The following is an 18,865-nucleotide window of genomic DNA, read 5'->3' as shown; positions in this document are numbered from 1 at the left end:
AACTAATAGCAAACTTTAAAGGAAAAGCAAAATTGCCCATCTGTTCCATCCATCGTGGGTCCCGTGATCTTTTGACACAAGTACAGTATTAGAAAAGGCAGCATAATTTATCTGGGGCCAGACTTCCTAAGTGACAAGCAGGGTTCTGCTATTGACTAGACCTGACTTAAGCACTCCATGCCTCAGTTTACTCATCTGTAAAATGGAACTGTTTGTTCCTTTCCAACTCTACTTCACAGAGTTGCTATGAGGAGTTGATATAGACAAAGTGCTTAGAACAGTGCCTGGCACGTATTTAAAGCTCCTATTTAAACGTAGTCAGGTCTTGCTTAATGATGGAATAAGTTCTGAGAAATGTATCCTTCGGGAATTTCATCAATATGCAAACATCAAACAGTGTACTTACAAAAACTGACAAAGCAGAATTCTGGAAGGCATGCTGTTCTCCAAACACTACATCCACTGTCTGGCGTACAACTCAGGAGGGCATTGAGGAAGAGAAGCTGGGTCATCCATGGCTTCTCATTGGCACTGTGTGCTCACAGACATGGTGGGAAGGCAGAGTCTTTGGGGTGCCAGGTCACAAAAGGTTTTTGACCTTTTGTCTAAAATATTGACCCTAAGCATGACAACGTTGCTCTTCTGTCCTGAAAATGGGCATTGACTTGATCTCTTTATGTACTAACGTCCTTTCAGGCATCAATTTCCAGAGCAAGATTTGGGCTGCCCAGTGATTTTCCTTCACCATCAGAACAGTTTCCTATGGCGCCTTCCCATCAGCGCTCAGAGACTCACCACCTACTTTCACACTGTGTAACGAGTAACAATTCTTGAATCACTTAAATCATCTGGAGACACAGTGAGTTCAACATCATTGTTGGGTCCAACCATTTTTTTTTCCAATAGCACAAACAAACTTTGCACTTTGACTGTGATTATCATGGTGATGAGGGACACAGGTTGGTATCAGGTCTTAAAGCCATATTTAGACTTCTCTGCATCTGATGTAGGCTGTTGCCATCAGGGGTTGTACACAGAGAACAACTAGGATCAGGACATGGGTTTATAATATTTTTATAATGGTCCACCAGAAGTTAACACAGGAAATGCAAGAAATCTATCTGCAACATCGAACACATAGATTATTTAGTCAAGAGCCTAAATCCCACGGCAATGTCACACGTGAGTCCAGATAAAAACTCAGAGCTCAGGACAATGCCTCCCACGAGTCCAACTGGAAGTCCAGAGCCCACAAGAAGGACTCATGCCAGTCTCTTTTACGGATCTGTGCTGGGAAGACTCAAGGGTCAGCGGTGGAAGCCAGAAAGTCTATGCTAGCAGGAAGAAGGAGCTGTGCTGGTGGGATGAGGGTTCTACGCTGGAGCTGAGAAGTCACACTCACAACAAAGAGCGGGGTTGTCCTGAAAGGCACCACAGCTGTCCTCAGCGACATGGAGGCCCCGAGCTCCTCTGATGACAAGCACATGTCGTGCCAGGAAACAGTGTGATGAGTTCATCCTGGAGACCAAGCAGCACATGTTTTCCGGAGCCAGGAAGCAATGCTCGATGTGAGGACCAAGGCTTCTCCAGGAGAACCAACAGCTCAGACAGCAACTTGTAGGAGAACCCACAATGTCTCCTTAGCACCTCAACCCCTCAACATCTCCCTTCTTCTCCACCTATTTAATTCTGGCAACTTTCCTCAGGTGGAGCATCTTCACTCAGTGCCATGCTGATGTAATCCAGCTGGCATTAAGTTGACCACCAGTTCTTAATCCATAACATAGGCTCTTCTCCAGTGTTCGTTAGTCTTGTTGCCTTCAGCAAAGAAGACTGTTTAACAGCTCCCACCCTTTGTCTATGTTCAAGATGGCAGCTGTAGAGCAGGTCATTCCTGACTCAGCAGCAACAACCAGCCCTGAATTTCCATCCTGTAACCTTTCATCATTTTTTAATTTTTTTTGGCAGGTCAGTCACTCAGCAAGGCTTTTTGATCCCAACATGAAGAAGTAGATTTTTTGCTTAGGAATTGTGATGAATAAAACATAATCAAGCACAAGAAAAATAATGCAATCATGAGACAAAGTGAACACAAAATGTATGAAGGTGCCCTCCTTAGTACAATCAAGTATTATCTACTACATACACAATTGCATGTGCTGTACCTTCTTACAGCTGGCAGTGGAGTAGGTTTGTCTATAATGGCATCACAAGTGATGCAGTGAGCTATGACACTAATGTCACCAAGCCACAGGGATTTCTTGTGAGCCCACCGCCATGCACGTAATCCCTCACTGACTGAAACATTGCTATGTGGTGCATGACATGCAAACTTTTATTGTTATACTTCTTCATTTACTCTGCCGAAACAAACAGTACAGCCTCTCTTTTCTCCCATCTAAGTACTCACCAGATCCAACCCTGCTTAACTTTGGAGAACAGACAAAATCGGGCACATTCAGTGTGACAGTCTCTCTTTTCTACACCTGCTTGTGGCTAGCACGAGGAAAACTGAAGAACTTTTGCAGAAAAGTGTCAGTGTTTATATTTGAGCAATGACAATAACACTTTTTTCTTTCTGTCCTGGGGATTAGAGCCAGACCCTCCTTGGGCTACATCCCCAGCATGCTTTTTTGTTTATTTGTCTGTAGTTGTTCTTTGTTTTGCTTTGATTTTTACTTTTTATTTTGAGATAAGATCTTGCTCGGTTGTCTAGCCTGGGCTCAAATTCATGATCCTCCTGCATCAGCTTCTCAAAGTGGTGAGATTACAAGTCGATACCACCCTCTGCAGCCTTGCATTCATTTAGAAGTGCTCTCCTTTCCTTTGGGACAAAGTTGCTAATTGTCTTAAAAAATTTATATTCATTTCATCCTTTTTTGTCTTTTAAACAAGAAATCTAAAACACAAATAAGAACATGTTCAACTGTTCATTCCTTTAATTAATATTTGCTGAGAGTCTGCTGAATGCTAAGCCTTATCTCAGGTGCCCTCGGGAGAGTCTCAGAGAGCCCTGTCCCGATGGACTGCCACAGGGAGCAAGTGAGAGCTGACCACCAGAGGAACTAGCATTTCTGAATCTACCACCAGATTGGCTGAGTTCAAGAACTCACGTGAGAGCTGCCGTTCAGGAATCAGGAAGTTACCAGCACTGCACTGTCATGGAAAGTACCTGTGACACTCATCACACTAGAGAACGGGGGCTGGACGCTGAGACCAGTTGTGTCTCATCCACCCATTCCTCTTCCATGGACACACAACTGTCACCCAGCACTCCAGAAAATAGACCTCAAATACTGATACAGAGGTATTTTATATCTCTATAATCCTTTTGCCATTTGAAAACACCCCAAAATAAAAAGTGCTCTCTACCTTAGCGTTGCCTATCTAGTGCAAGTTCACCTGCTTCTCAGTACATATCTCCTGGCCAGCATCCTGTCTATAAGAGAGTGTAACAAATGTAGTTTTCAGTTTTCTAGCTCTGAGGAGTATTTCTTCACTGAGGATGACTTTACTCTCTGTCCCTGGAGACAGGTGGCAATGTCTAGATACATCGTTGGTTGTCACACCTGGGTGACGGTGTCATGGGTACCCAGTGGATAGAGGTCAGGGACATTGCTAAACATCCTATGATACATAGGACAGTTCCCCACAACAAAGATTTATTTGAACCCAAATCTCAATAATTCCATGGCTGAGAAGCCTTGATAAGAAAAAAAGGTGAAGTACAGAGTGGTTAATCCAATCCATCGCATCTAACAATGGCAAAGGGTCAAACAGTTACATGTCTCAAAACGGGGTTCTATTTTGTTTTAGGAGAATCAGACTTGAGCTGGGATAAAGAAGCTTTCAGGAGTGATGCAGCAGTGAAATTAAATTCTGAGGACAGTGAAGGATTGACTACGCTGAGACGGTAAGGGGAATGGAGGGAGCAAAGAGAAAATAGGGCCGCTACAGCACCTACCTTGTAAATATGCCCCACTGAGGCTACATCTGTCACAGCTGATGAACTTACGCTAACACACTGGTGTCACTCCAACTCCAGATTTTGTTTTAGGGCTCACTGTTACAGTTGTAGTTCTTTGGATTTGGACAAATGTATAATGACATGTGTCCACCACAATGGTATCACACAGGGTAGCTTCACCAGATTTTGAAATATTCATTATGGCTTTAGTTTTAATAGTAAATCTAAAAAATTTTCTAATTTATCTTCTCATATACTCTGTAGGCATTTGGTAAAATATTTTTTGAGATGTATGAATGGGTTACCAGCAATGGCACTGTGGTATCTCAGCAATTAGAAACGTGCAACAGTTCTGGAAAGAAGGGTTCCTCTGAAGCACGGATGTGTAATTAAAATAGAATGGGAAATGTACCCGGGGCTACAGGAATCTGGAACTATTATTAAAGACAGGTAACATTTTTCAAGTAGTGCTGGGTCATCCACAATCTAAGCTCGTGACACTTTCGGGAGCAGAATCACATGTAGCAGCAGCTTTCCAAATAGCAGTCACCACTGCAAATTGTATAACTGTATCTTGTCAAATTTCCACTCAACTTCCTGTGATATTGTATATGCATCCTTCGGTTACTAGGAAGCATTGGAAACAAGAAAATTAAGAATCATTCTTACTTTCACAGGAAAATAAATAATTCTCTTAAAGCACTTCAAAATTTCCCATACCCTGACAGAATGGCCTGGTTTCTGTTACATCCTTTTGCAAAATTGTTTTGCCAACTATATAGTCAACACTCAGGTTAAGTTACGTTTTATTTGTTAGGGGTTTATTGTTGGAGTCTTGAAAGAACTAAAATTATGTCTTTGGCTTGTTAAAGACATTTTGATTTGATGATGTAAGCACAACAAACTAGAAAAGGCCTTTCATGTTAAAATTATGACAGGCCAAATATTTAATGTCCAACAATAAAATAGGATAGAAATTAATTTGCCAGGAAGTTTCACATAGGTTAAATAACTTTCTGGCTAACTAACATTATTCATGACTAAACATGCATATTACTTTAAGTGTCGGCCAGTTTACCCAATAAGCTAACTATAAGATTTAGTATATGAGCATGAGGGGTATGCCACTGTCAAGCATTTCTACCTGCAGAACTGAAAAATGTGAGAAAGCAATTATAATATGCAGAAATATGTAAACTAACATGTTATTGTTGTGCTGGGGATTTAGCTGAACAGTGTAAGCAGCTGCCTGGCAAATGTGAGGTTGTGAGTTCAATTCCCAGTAGCCCCCCACAAATGTTACTCTTGTTTCTTGGATGCATTTGTTAGACTCCACCTTCGTTGGCTTCTGTATTTTTTATTACTTTTAAAGAATGCAAGTGGTAGGTGGAAAGGGGCCTGTTTTGCTTTAGTTCACTCTGTAAAAGGAAAGAAGATTATTGGCATTTTGAGAGGGAAGATGCAGCAAAAGGAGAATGGCTTAGCAAATGGAAAAAGAAGGAGCCTTTCCACTCTCTGTAAGCCATAAAACATTAATGAAAGATCAAAACATTGGAAGGGATGATTCTCATTTTACATCACTTAAATCCCACCATAAAATCTGGAATTTTGGCTACCAAGGAAATAAGCACGAAGTGGAGCTTCAAGGACGCAGGACAAGTGAGGGTTGGCACAGAATGGTGACCGGGGAGCAGAAGGCCCTGCCTCGGTCCCTCAGCCTTCACCGCTTCATGACTGACCCTTCTACTGTGTCTCTTTTTTGGTTTCTGCCAATCTTTTTCTTATTGTAATCTCATTTTGTTGCATAAAACGTATCAGAAACATGTTTATAATTTTGTACTTATTAATCAAAGTTGTACACATTGTATGCTGTTGACACAAACTCCTTTTTTTTGTCTTTTTCCTTTTTATCGGTACCAGGGATCGAACTCACGACCGCCTGCTTGCAAGGCAGGTGCTTATGCCGCTGAGCTAAATCCCCAGCCCCGACACAAACTTCTTAAAGTCAGCTGCCATCTCTATCTTCTACCCTACTTTCTCTCTCCACCCCAGCCTCTGTCACCTCCTTTCTTTCCTGAAAAAGATAGAGTATTGCTTGGCATTTTATTTACTTATAGTTTTTAAAATTAGGTTAGTGAGTTATAGCAGAAATGAATTCTTAGTTGCCCAAGAAATGCTGAGTCATAAATAGGGAATTTTAGAGAAATGTTAACTTATTTTACTTCTCTTTGTATTGATTTTTTTTTAATTCTCTGTCTTCTGATAGGCAGTCCTAAGGCTGTTTTACAAAAATATGAATAATTTACAAGGATCTAATAAATATTAAGTCATAAAATAATTAAAAGGCAAAATAAAGACAGGACATTAAAAGGTATTTGGAATAATTGTGTATTAAGCTTGGTGGATTGCTTCCTCTCCATTTGGGCTCATGAAGTCACCCAAAGAGACTGGTTTAGCTAAATATCTCTTGTGGGGACAGGAAGTGAAAATGGGTCATCTTTGGAGAAAAGCTGGTGCTATACTTTGATTGCTAAACACTCCTGAATGAGTTAAAGGCCTGGTCTCCAGAGTGGAGTTATTGGAGGGGGGGTAGAAATTTTAGGAAATAAGGTCTTTTTGGATGTTCTTAGGTCACTGGGGTGTGTTCTTGAAGGGGATTGTGGAGTCCCCAGTCTTCTCTCTAAGTTGTAACCACTGTTGCTTTTACATGTGTTCCACCATAACATGTAAACTTCTTGCTACCCTGGGGTAAGAACCTGATTGATCTGGGCCCTTACTTTTTAACTTCCAAAACTGTAAACTAGACAAACTCTTTTCTTTATAAGTTACTTGTCTCTGGTATTTTGTTGTAGTAATGTAAAACTGATTAATACAGATGGTCTGAATTTTTACCTGGTTTTATATTCAATTATTGAAGCATAATTATCTAGTGTCTGCTGAAAGAAGATTCCACAAATACAAAAAAGAATTATGGTCATGAGGGATGATAATGAAAGCTACAATCAGGATAGATTGGATAGAACTGGCATGATATGTCATATTTTGTGACAACTCAGCACATATATTAACTCATCCAATTATTTTTTCACTTATATAAATCAAAATTTCTCAGCCTCAGCACCATTTTTATATTGATATCTGTTGTTGGGAGATGCCATGTGCATGAGAGGCTATTGAACACTGCCTCTGGTCTCTAACCTTTGGATGCCAGTAACTCCAGCTGATTGTGATAGTCTTGAATGTCTCTAGACATTACCAGATTTACTTGGGTAGCAAGACGACCCCTGGTTGAGAACCATTGATTTGCATTTATTCAGAAATTCATTAGTGATCTTGGTGAACTGGAGAGATATGTGCATTTCCTTCAGAGACTTTCAAGTATTGACCTGGAAAATCAAATTCATGAATTTGGACCTTAAATGATTGAAGGAAAAAAGAATGGATGAATCACTAAACTTTGCAAATCTGTCTTCCCCCTCAGCATAATAGAGATCTCCAAAAACTATTTGCTGAATCTTTAGTTGTTCACTCACATCATGTTTGGTACCCTTCCTTCAGCTTGGGACAAGGACTGAGTGAGAGAGAGACGGAGTTTGAAAACTTCAACACAGGCTCTAGCACATTGTAAGTGTTCAATAAATGTCTACCGTTACTATAGTTTACTATTGTTACCATTGTTATTATCAGTATATATATATATATATTGTTTTCAAAGTTATTTTTAAATGCTACCTCTCATAATTGTCATAACTTAGAGAGCCATTCTTGGTTTTATAGATGAGGAAATGGACTCAAAGAAGAGATGGAGCCCACTGAGCCATGATAAACAGCAGGCCCGAGAGAGGATGTACTTAAACCCAGCCTTTATTTGAACTTTCTGTATATCATCTGCTAAAAACAAAGACCTGGCTGGAAAATTACTATGGAGTGGGAAATCTGCCATGGGCATGGTTGGGAAAGACCAGGGACCTATGTCTCTTCTCTCCACCAAACAGAGCTGCTTCTTGCCCTGTCATACTGTGGGAAAATGAAAGTCAAACTCCAGCCTGGCACATTGTTTTTTTTTGTGGAACAACCCAGTGGTCAGGCAAATTCTGCATCCTGTCCCAACCTCTGTGGGAAGAGTCTTCATTAGGAAAGGTGTTACATTTCAAAAGCCAGCTATATTTTGTGTGCACTATGCATGTAGTTGCAGTTCAGAGCCAACCATTCCCTTTCTGCACCCTTAGCACTAAAGCTTTTCCGAAAAACATTTAGCACACTACAATCAGAGACCACTTCTGAGATCCCTCATTCAAGGAGTAACGTCATCTCTGTGTGTTCTAGGTCCGGCATGAGAGAGAAAGGAGACAGAGAGACAGAGAGAGAGACAGAGAGAGAGACAGAGAGGAACAGAGACAGAGAGAGACAGAGAGAGAGAGACAGAGAGAGACAGAGAGAGAGAGAGAGAGAAACAGAGACAGAGAGACAGAGAGAGAGAGAGAAACAGAGACAGAGAGACAGAGACAGACAGAGAGACAGAGACACACACATACACACACAGAGAGAGAGAGAGAGAGAGAGAGACAGAGAGAGAGAGAGAGAGAGACAGAGACAGAGACAGAAACAGAGACAGAGAGAGAGTATTTACTGGACCACACAGCCAACGGGGTCCTGAGGTCTGATGAAGTTGATAATATGAAACACATGTCTACCAAAGCTAAATCTTCACTATTGAGAGCACAAGAGACAGGCAACTAAGAAGGTGAAAGATGCGGTTTGAAGGGGAAAAAAAGTAGAAATCACAAAGTAAGGAACTTGTCATTGTTCCATGAAGATGTCACAGAAGTTACATTTTTTTCTGAATGTCAAATCTGAGTTTCGGAAAATATTGGTATTTACCATCTGAGAATCCACAGAGTCCCCGCCCCTCCCCTGTGCACGTCGCGGTTCTCCCTGGCCTCTCACTTTATTACTGCTATCCACTTCCCTCCACCTACACACACAACCGAGAGAGAGAGAGAGAGAGAGAGAGAGAGAGAGAGAGAGAGAGAGAGAGAGAGAGGGAGAGTCACAGCTTGTGAATATTGCAACAGTGTGGTTTTAAAAGGTACATTAAATTTATTCTAGATGTTGTGCTTCTGACATGGATAATGTTACATGGTAGAATAATGATCTCCAAAGAGCTATTCCTATTAATAAACTGACAGATAAAATGTAAGGCTCAGATACCACTCCTCATTCTCAAAATGGGAATCACATTATAATGATAGGATTTCTTTGAACAGAGCACCAGGTCCTCTTCTGCTTAGAAGAAAAAATATATTTTTCTTTTTTAAGAATGGTAAGAAAGGAAGAAATAGAAATAGAAAGGGAAATTAAAACGAAATGTACATTTTGGGAAGCAAATAAGTTAAAATATTCCTTGAAGTCTTTAATTAGAAAACCTGGGAGAAGTTCCTTGTTAATTTAAAATTCACTAGGTAATAACACACTGTGCATAAATTACAAATGCTTCGTTATACTGCATCCTATACATGTATATAGATTGTGTCGTCTAGCAACGTGTTGCCGTTTCTGAACACGGTCCTAAATCTATAAGCATCTTGTTTAAGAAGATAGCATAATGAAGGTCAAAGACGAAGGAGGAGAAATGACAAGCCTGGGATCTCCTCTTCTCTCACCATGCAAAAATATAAGCCTAGGCACACATAAAAAGAAGTCACTAGAAATTCTAGACCAATTGTGCTCTGCTGGTGTTTCTGTCCAAATGTTATTACAACTTGGACTTCCTGGAAGAAGCTACACATCTTGTTACCGGTGAACAGTTGAGATAGTTTGGACAGACCTCTTTTTTCATATAGACAAGACAGTTTCTGAAGTATTTCAGTCTTGCCTGGTTTTCTCAGGTATTTCTGCTCATCCGGTCACAGTCAGCCTCATTACATTCCAGAGTCTGGTTGATGTGAGTTTAAAAGCCCTAGAAAGATGCTTTGGGCAAGTTGCTTACTATGTCTGAGTTTTATGTTCCTCACCTGTAAAATGTGAGTGGTAATAACAGTTTATGCTTATTGAATATTAACTATATTCCAAGTACCATGTGGTATATATTTCATCCATTATCTCATTTAATGTTTCCAGTAGAACTTTTATAGGTGTTCATTATCATCCCCATTTTTTTACAGGCAAAACTGGCTTACAAGGCAAGCAAATTATTGCAGAACACATAACTCATAGGTATTCTAATAGGCATTCAAGAACGAAAATAATCATTCCAGAATATAAGCATGTGACCATTTTCCATAAAGTTAGCCCTTTATATATCCAGCAAATGTATGACAAGACAGCAAGAAAATCTAACAATAGATTTCTAGAAAAAAATATTTATCTCTGGGTATCAAAGATTAGGACAGAGGTTCTCAATTTGGTGTCTCCTTCAATCATAAGAGCAATTTTAAAAACAGACATGCACACACACACACACACACACACACACATTTTTGTCCTTCTCCCAACCCACACAAATTGAATTAAAAAAATCTCTGGAGCTGAAAGCTAAAGGCCTGTTTGGTTTGAGTTTTTTGTTTTAAAGTTTCCGAGGTTCTGATTCCCATTAAAATGGAATTCCCCATTCCATTCTGTATTTCCCATTCAAACAATTAAATGTGAGCCCAGAATGTATGCAGTAGGTGTTTGAGAGCTGCAAAAAGTAAAAAAATAAGAAGTAAAAAGTAAGTGAAATGGGAGGAAGACCAGAATTCTCATATTACTAAACCACCCATGAACCTGACTTTGTTTTGTGGCTGTCATTTGACCATGAGCTCAGCCATCCTGAAATCAGAGGTAGACATTGGTGCAGACAGAATAGCTCCAGGAGAAATCCTCAAAAGTTTCCTAATATATAGAAAGTCATATTAATTCCTCTTTTCCTTTTCTGCTATTTGGTTCCTTTCTGGGTCCCAGTGACCTATAAACATATAAAACTGAGATGTATAGAATGGACCTCTCCCTCAAATGAGAGGTCCTGGAAGGTAGTGTGCAACTGTACTGTTTTTCTTCTCCGTCCTCCTGCTCCCTCACTCTGGGTGTGGGGTATGCAAATGAAGTCCGGCTTTCTTGTGAAGTATGGAAAGAAAGAGTCTCAGGAAACTCACGTGTATTTTGCAGAAAATATAGAGGGAAAAGTTTGCAAAAGTGAGCCTATAAAAGTATTAATGAGCTCTTAGACCTATGGATTTGACACTAACTTATATCTCCTGGACTTTCAGAACTGATGAAGCAAATATGTGACTGATTTTAATGGCACTACTGAGGGGCTGCTTAGAATTTGCAACTGTCCTTTAAACAGATTATTCATTTATCAAAACAAAAATCTCAAAGTTCTCCATAGATTTAAATACATAATACAGTTCAAAATGTCCAAGAGAAGATGCAAAATAATTCAGCATATGAAGAACTATAGAATCTCAATTTGAGTGGGAAAAAATCTGATGTCCTGAAATGATACAGATATGAAGCTTGTCCCACAGAGACTGCATAGCACCAATTACAAACATGCGTCAAACAGTAAGAGTATATTAACTTGAAATGAATGCAAAGACAGAAAGTTTTTCTTAAGAATTTAGACTGTAAGGATTACAAGGAAAAAACAAAAATAATTAGAGCTAAGAAATAGAGTAAGTAAATGAAAACAAGTTCAACAAAACAATGAAAAAAGGCAAAGAAAATAATTAGTAAATTAGAGAAATATCTATAGAAATTATCCAATCTCAACAACTGAAAGAGAAAGAACTCATTAAAAAAATGAATAAATCTTTAGGTATCTGTATGACAATGCAAAAATGTCTCATATTCACACCACCCAAATGTTAGAAAGGAGAGAAGAAAGTGAAATGTGGTAGAAAAAAAGAAAATTGAAAAAAATGGCTGAAAATCTCCTGAGTTTTGTGAAAAATGTAAACTTACAGGTTTAGAAAAGTTTGGAAGATCTAAATAGAAATAAACAAACAAAAGCCCCACAAAGATATCCATGTCCAGAAACATCATAACCAAACTACTACAAACTAAAGAAAAAAATCAAGAGAAAGAAACCAAAGGAGGAAAAAAGTGACACATTACTTATAACAAGAAATTTTCAACTGACTATGATTTTCTCATAAGAAACCATGAGGGCAGGACAGAGTGGCTTGCTTCTTTAAATATGATTGTAAATGTTTCATTTAAAAAAACATTAATTTGGAAGGAAGAGCCACGGTATATTTTAAGTACTGAAACCAAAGTACTATCGACCTAGAAATCTACAGTCAGCAAAAACAATCATCAAGAATGAAGAAGAAACAAAGGTATTTACAGAAGAAAATCTAAGAGAATTCTTAACTGACCCACCTGTTCTACTTCTGGAAAGAAATACATAAATAAATAGAATGATACAGGAGGGAATTTGAAATATTAGGAATGAAAGAAGAGTCACAGAAATGTCAGACATCTGAGTAAATGTAGTGGACTCTTCTTTTCAGTTCTTTAAAATCTGGATGATTGAAATCCAAAGTTAAAAGGGCATGACAGCTCATTTCTGTAATCTTAGTAATTTGGGATGCTGAGGTAGAAGGCTCATAAATTCAATCCCAGCCTGGGCAACTTAGCAACTTAGCAAGATCCTGTCTCAAAATAAATTAAAATAAAAATAAAATATTTAGAAGGGCTGGAAATGTGGCTTAGAGTGAAGCCCCTTAATTCACTCCCTAGTACCAAAAAATCGAAAAGTATAACATCTTTATTGGATTTTGAAGATCTATGAATACAGTAAATAGGACATCTACAGCATTAATAGGACGGGGAAAGATTCTGTGTACTGATGTTTTTATTTTCCACTGTAAGTGATCAATTTTAATCCTAAAATTGACTAAAATTTTTATTATGTTTCTCATGTTCTCTAGAGTAACCACTAAAAAAAGTATGTAAAGACAGACAAAAATATAAATGACAAATTATAGAGGAATAATAGAAAAACAAAGCAAAGCAAAGGAAGCAGGAGAAGAAAGCAGGAAGCACATAATAAAATGCAGACTTAACTCTAAGCACATCAGTGACTACCTCACAGGTAAATGGTCAAACACACCCGTAGGCCTAATCAGTTCCTTGTCCTTAGGAAAAAATACTAAACAACCACAACTTAAAGGAGATGTTTATGTTGGCTCATGGTTTTTAGAGGAATTCATCAGCTGACTCCAAGGAAAAAGAACATAGTGGAAAGATCTGGCAGGAGAAAGCTACTCATGTTGTGGCAGTCAGGAAGCAGAGAGCAAAGGGCGGGAGATAAGTGATCACTTCTCACCAGGCCCACCTCCAGCAACACACTCCGCTGCTGAACTCATCAGCGGATAAGCATAGCACCCTGTGATCCAATCACCTCCCCGTAACCCGACCTCTGAGCACATGAGACTTTGGGGGACGTCCAAGATCTAAACCATAACACCAGTTAAAAGACCGAGATTGTGAGATTAAAAGATAGAAACAAACCTTGTGACCCATCTATATAGCTTCTACAAGAAACTCACTTGAAATATAATTATGTATAGGCAGCTTGAAAGTAAAAGGATGAGAAAAGATTTATGCCATGAAGACTTTAAACAAAAGATTACTGAGTAGGGCTGGGGATTTGGCTCAGTGGCATAAGTATCTGCCTGGCAAGCTTGAGGTCTTGAGTCTGATCCCCAGTACTGCCAAAAAAAAATAAAGAAAGAAAGATTATTGAGTAGCTATGTGAATAATCAGAGAAAGTAGACGAGAGCCAAATTTAATAGGGAAAAGAAGGGATATTACAGAGTGATAGGTTAATTCACTACAAAAACATAACTCTAAATGTGTATGTTTCATACACAGGAGCATCAAAGTACCTGAAAACTAAAACTGGTAGAATTGAAGAGAGAGATGCAATCAGCCACATCATAGCGGGAGGCTACCTCTCATTAATTGATAGACCTAGTACACAGAAAATCAGCAAAGGGTAGCTGCAGAAAAGACAATGAAGTAACATTAAAACAGGAAAATAAAAGAAAAAGTGTGGAAAATTGAAGGTAATTATCACCCACCTTGTAAGTTTTTGTTGTATAACTGGGTTATAAAAATGAAATTTTAGGACCAGTGGTATTGCTCGGTGGCAGAAAACTTGCCTAGTATAGGAAAAGGCCCTAGGCTCCATCCACAACACGGGGAGAGAGGGAAAGAGGGTGGGGAGGAGAGAGAGAGAGAGAGAGAGAGAGAGAGAGAGAGAGAGAGAGAGAATGCTTTCACTAGAGAACCTTACACAAATTAAAGGCATCCCTTTAAAATCATCTCCATTTTAACTCCAAAATACAACTGACCTCAGGTACACATCATTTCTATATTGGGTATTCAATTCTTCCTTGGTAATAAAGGGAAAAGAGCTTCTGTTCTCCCCCACTCTCTCCCTCAACGTGATGAGACTTTAAGATTTCCTTCAGCTCTGTTATTTTCCCCATGCTATTATTTTTCAGTCAAATTTTTTTTCTCTCGGGTATTGTTTTCCAGTCTGTCTGTTTTGGAGCCATATTATCTTTCTATCTTGGTATTTAACTTGCAAAGAAAATATTAAAGATAAGACAGGGTGGGGAGCCTGACTCATCATCAGTCCATCAAAAGGTTGTGGTCTAGAAATCTGCTCTCAGAAATAAACACCTTGACACAAAGGCAGAAACCAATATGGAAAATTAAAAAAAAGTAGGACAAGTTCCAACCAAACATCTTGTTTTATTTTCTGCTGAGTTTTCCCCTCCTGTCAGGTAGACATAAGTTTAGGCAATATTTAACCAAATATTATTTATGTATAATGAGAAACAGGGATGCTTTGCATTAGGAAATTTATGTGTTAAAAATAAAACCTGACAAACTGCTCAGACTTTGATAATGCAAGAAGAAACAGGAATACATTTAAAGCGAGCCACATTCTTCTTAGCCTCCTGGTGGATTTTTTTTTTTCTCAAACAGCTTGGAAATTTGCAAAATATTATTTGGGGAATTTTAAAGCATTCTGCTATTGTCATTTTAATTTGAGGAACATTTATGGAATATTTTCTACATTGCTGTAGCATCTAGATCTTTGGAAGACACAAAGATGCAGAGGAGATAGTCTCGACTTTCCAGTTATCACAAGAATTTCTTAATGAACGGCTGTAATTGCAGGCAGGAAGAGAGTGTGGATGTTACATTGATCTGTTTAACCAGTGGCTCCCCCAGTGTTGTGTGTTGGTTGGGCTATGTATCTGTAGTAAGAAGACACAAGAAACGGACAGCAAAGCTGGTCTTATTTAGTTTCCTTTCAGGACACTGAATCATTGTACAAAAATGGATCGCACACCTTATACATTATGTTAGTCTCTTGTATATATTTATATAATAAAGAATACTTATTTTTTAGTTTTAGTGTTTATTTTTGTTTACATAATACTCCTCCCCCCAAAGCAATAGAAGTTATGAAATGTCTAGCGTTCACACCTTTAGTGATGTATGTGCAGCTCTTGTAGCTTGCAAAGCCAGCTGGCTTTCTGGGCATGCAATTGAGCAACACTTCCAAAGCTCGACTGTCCTTACTGATTGCTTGGGCAGCTTGTTAAACTGGAAATCATGGTTCAGTAAGTCTGGGACAGGGCTTGAGATCTGCATTTTTTACAAACTCCAATTGATCATGGTCCATGGACCACATCTTCAGCAACAAGACGAAGCACGAGGAGCCCATGTAAGTGATGTTCAGGGCCAGTTGGTAGAAGCTGTCAGGGCTATAGTGCACAGAGCTGACGGAGTAATGCTTACAGCATTTTAAACCTTAAACGACTTCAGGAATTATAAGGGCATTAGCAGTGACTTCCCCAGGCTCTACAGCAAGCTCGGGGTTGTTCCCATGGGGATTTGGCTTTGGGTCTCCTGTTTTTAAACCTCCTGTGCTTTTTATAAATGGATGTGTCTAACTTGTGCTTTCTTTTCTTCTTTCTTTCTTTCTTTCTTTCTTTCTTTCTTTCTCTCTTTCGTTCTAGAAACAACAGTTTATTAAACAAGCCAGGCCTAAAAAGACAACTGTTGAATGATTTCACTCACATGTGAATTCGGAAGAAATGACTGTCACAGAAGCAGAGTAGAATGGTGGTTACTAGAGGCTGGAGAGAGAAAGTTAAAAGATCAATCAGCAGTTGCTAGAGTACAGTGAAGCAGGAAGAACCTCTACTGTGTGCAACTGCACATAGGGTGACCCAGTTAACTATAAGCCAAATAGCTAGAAGAATAGACTGCACATCGCCACCACAAAGGAATGACGCATGTGTGAAGCTATGGGTGTGCTAATTACCCTAGTTTGATGATTATACAATGGGTGCATGTATTGAAATATCACATTGAATCCCCACAAACATGTGCAATTATGATGTGTCAATGAGAAGCAGCAACAACAAAAGAGGACTCACTGACAGACGCATGCCTGCGAGGAAAGACATTCCTCATAAGACAGGAAGGAGGCTGGCTGCCATGTATGAATGAGCTGCTTTCTTCCCCTGAATCATTGCCAGCTGGCCTCTGACAAATAGTTCCTACAGAGAAAGAAGAAGAGCAATTGGGGAAGACACGAGGCACAGTTTCAGGGGATTCCAGAAAGCATTACCTGCAGCCTGGAACAGGAGCTTTGCTTCCCTGTGGCACCTGGTATGGAACAGGTCAGTTCAATTTCTTACCCACCAGGCCTGAGACTGAATTTTTAGAGTCACATGGACTGTCTGACTTCCCTAGTCCTGACAGGGCAAAAAATATCTCCTTGCCTATTCTGATTTACAATGCTGAGCAATGTGACTTTTTAAATAACACATAGGAAACCATTCTGATCCAGTTTTGTCTTCTTCAGATTGGCACGTGTTGATGAGAACAAATGCGTATGTAGACGAGGGGTGATTGTTAAAAACTTAACTGAAAAATCCCCATTTTCTTATGTATCTGGACATCATCAGCATTTTTCATAAAGCATTTACCTGAGGATGATTTTCAAGGGAAATTCTAATGATAACCAAGATAAAAGGGCACCAATAAAATCTGAACTTTCAGTCTGCAACATGCCCATCATAGTCACATGACTAGCTATGTATGCTGGTTCATCAGAGAAAAGATGAGAGCAGGGATCATCTATAACAATTTGTGCTGTGAGCCCCAGAATCCACTGGGGGAGATATTGATAAGGTTAGAACTTCTTAGAAGTAAGGCAGTGTGTCAATAACCTCCTTAGGAGTGAGGACCACAGGCTTTCTTCTAGTGAACAAAAACCTTATAATAAGTCAGCAGCAGCATCCTTTAGGCTGATTTTTCTCTCTATGAATTTGCTCCTTCTTTCAACACCTCTCCACATGCAATTCTTCAAGTGAAACAGAAAAAGCAAAGCTGCAATTTGCCAGGAGAGGTACAGTCTGTGAGAGGCCAGTGCCGTAGATGGTAGAAAGAATCTACCAACAGTCAAGGAATGTAGAAAAGTTAAGAGTTTATGGACACATTGCCAGATAGCAGTGAGTGAGTCCCAGAGATTGCTAATGTGAGGAGTGGGTATGCAAATGTCATCACAGGGGTTCCATTCTCCATCCATCTCAATTCTGAAGATAGCCATGAGTCCTTTGAAGACTGAGTAATGTTTTCTTCAACAGAGTTCAGTGCACTTGGTGTTAAAATAACAGTCATTCTAAGTAGGGCTAGTTAACAAATGTGTATAGGCTAATTGGGGTTAGTGGGGCTGGAGTCCCTTAAAAGGGACTTCTGATGTTGTACTGGGACAGAGGAGGAAATGACAAGAGGTTGAGTGATTTAGTGATGTATGTACAGCTCTTGCAGCTTGCAAGGCCCTAAGTTAATGTTTTACTATAGTCTCATGGCTCAGCTGCAGTGTGGCCTTAGAAACAATGGGGAAATAACCACGATTCCCCACAGATCTGAAGTGTGAATCTTCAAGTTACAATAGGAAGCACACAGAGAATGAATTCTCTAAGTTATGGCTATGTCATAACCAGCTGTGTACCCTTCAGCCTGTTACTTCTCATTTTTCAATGTCTGGTTGTTGGATGAGATAGTTTTTTAAAAATGCTTTTGCATCCTTGCATACTTGGGTTTGTAAATTCATCCATGGTATTCTAACTTATGAGACAAAAACTCTTGAATGAGAATACTGTGCTGTTCCCATTTGACACTAGAATTTACTTTCAAAACAATCAAGATTGCCTGGGTGATTGAAACATAAAATAAATCTACCCCAAAGGCAAGAAGAGATCATCATTCAACACGTTATTAATTTTAAAGTAATCAACTAAGCAGTTTGTGTAGGTGTCCATTTCTAAACCATTAAGAATTCTTCCCTAGTCCTCAATGTTCCTTTGAAACTCTGGAGTGATCACCTCCAATCCTGACCCCTGACCAGGGGACTCTACCAAAGAAATGTACTTAAAAACAAAACATTTGTTCTCACAGGAAGTAGATCTTGCTTCGTTTTAATGAAAATTATCTTAGAACGCTTCAACTCACACAAACCACACATGGAAAGAATGTGTCATTCGTACCTTTGCCTACAGGAAAATGTTGCTATTGTCCCATGGTTAATAGAAGTGGAATCAATGTGAACTCTCTAAATGATTTTTGTCTGCAAGTAGGAGAGGCCCATAGTTTAATACTCGGAAGACGAAAGGCAGAGGAAATCTGATCGTTAAGTTACTTGGCATTTTGGTGCATCCAGGACCGGAGTGCTGGGAGTCAGATTTCAGGAAATAAAAGGGAGGAATATGAACAGCAACAAAGTGATTACAAGAGAGATAATGGACAATTACATCAGAACTAACTCAAACCTGCCACAGGCTCTGTCCCTCTTCATTAATAATGGTGGTGCTGGCA

General features: G+C 39.3%; 1 long non-coding RNA gene across 1 annotated transcript; it reads left to right on the top strand.

Moving 5' to 3' along the window:
- The first annotated feature begins 709 nt into the window (after positions 1–709).
- On the top strand, positions 710–17,815 carry LOC111756472 (uncharacterized). The gene is made up of 4 exons (XR_010051027.1): positions 710–859; positions 3,817–3,913; positions 7,526–7,591; positions 15,997–17,815. It is a non-coding gene; the product is annotated as an uncharacterized LOC111756472 (long non-coding RNA).
- Positions 17,816–18,865: the final 1,050 nt, after the last annotated feature.

This window comes from Cavia porcellus, unplaced genomic scaffold, assembly GCF_034190915.1.
Source record: "Cavia porcellus strain 051 isolate PalLab524CR breed Dunkin Hartley unplaced genomic scaffold, mCavPor4.1 scaffold_13, whole genome shotgun sequence".
NCBI classification, from domain to species: Eukaryota; Metazoa; Chordata; class Mammalia; order Rodentia; family Caviidae; genus Cavia; species Cavia porcellus.
This window is presented reverse-complemented; position numbering and strand designations above follow the sequence as displayed.